This window comes from Poecilia reticulata, linkage group LG13 (assembly GCF_000633615.1).
Source record: "Poecilia reticulata strain Guanapo linkage group LG13, Guppy_female_1.0+MT, whole genome shotgun sequence".
NCBI lineage: Eukaryota > Metazoa > Chordata > Actinopteri > Cyprinodontiformes > Poeciliidae > Poecilia > Poecilia reticulata.
The window spans coordinates 11,841,222-11,842,567 of record NC_024343.1 but is presented as its reverse complement, the minus strand read 5'-3'; positions in this window follow the sequence as shown (position 1 = coordinate 11,842,567).

Below are 1,346 nucleotides of genomic sequence, written 5' to 3'. Positions count from 1 at the left end.
TATATAGAGAGAGAGAGAGAGAGAGAGAGACTAAGACAAAGTAGTCTATTTCATAAAAAATTTACAAGATTCAAAACAAAATAGTAGCTCTGGGATATTTCAAGTTAAATTACAGCACTGATATTACTAGCACAGTCCTAGTAATATCAATGCTATAATTTTACTTAGTTTATAACAAAACTAAAGTCCTAGTAAGACTTTACTTTTGACTCAAATGATTGATATTTTAATGTTTTACGTATTTTCAAACTTTGCGTGGCCAAGTAGTGTATAGCTGGAGGGAATACATACGTTAAGACAAGATGTCTTCTAAACCGGACGCCTGACCAGGCTGCCAACTCCACACTTTTGAGGTGAGACTTGTGTTTTTTTGCCTGTTCTTCACTCTTTACTCTACCCAGATCAATCTCTCTCCTAATAAGGAAAGCTGCACTGAAACCAATTCTGTATGTCTTTTCCATGCAGGTGTTTAAGCTTGAGTACAACAACGTGCTTTTGTAGGTCATTCTGCAGGTTCTTGCAGCCTTAAGTTTTGCTCAGCTGACTCAGTTGGGTCAGGATACTCTGGATGATTCAGTTGAATAATTTGTGTAACACATTTTGACTGAGGACAAATTTACTCAGTCTGTTTATAAAAACTGCTGTTGAGCTGAGGTGTTGTACTTCACATGTCTTCCTGTACAAAGTCCTGTCTTTGGCTGCCCTTAATGTTAAAGAATGTGTGTAGCACAGTCATTAATTAACTTCAAACACACTTACACTAAAGATATCTTACAATTGAAGAATTTCCTATGGGAATACATCATCACTTGATAACAAATAAGAAAGAATTTCATTGGCATTTTTCAGTCTAGAAAGAGTTACAAAGACAAGTCTAGGGATGTTGGGACTCCAGTGAACCATAATAAGAGGGATTATCAACTTACTGTATGCAGAAAACATGGCACAGGAGTGAGCGGTCTACCAAAATTAAACTGTCCAGAAGGTCATAAGTTAACCTAGAACAAAATATAAAGCACTGCAGGACTCAGCTAACCTCACTAAAGGTCAGAGTTATTAATTAAAAAATAACCAGACTGGGAGAATATTACTTCCAAAGGAGAGTTCAAAGGTCAAAACCACTGCTGACCAGGGCGAACCAAAAGGCCTTTCTGGTATTTGTGAGAAGATTGATTGATGATTTTGACTTGCTTCTTAAATTGTTTCTTACTGCAGCCATTTTGGATTTTGAAGTAGGGATTAGAAAGCAACTGGGATTTCACTGGACTTGGTTACTTTGTCTTAGAACTAAATTTGGCCAATTTGAATCCTAGAGCTAAATGAACAATGTTGCACTTTGAATATAT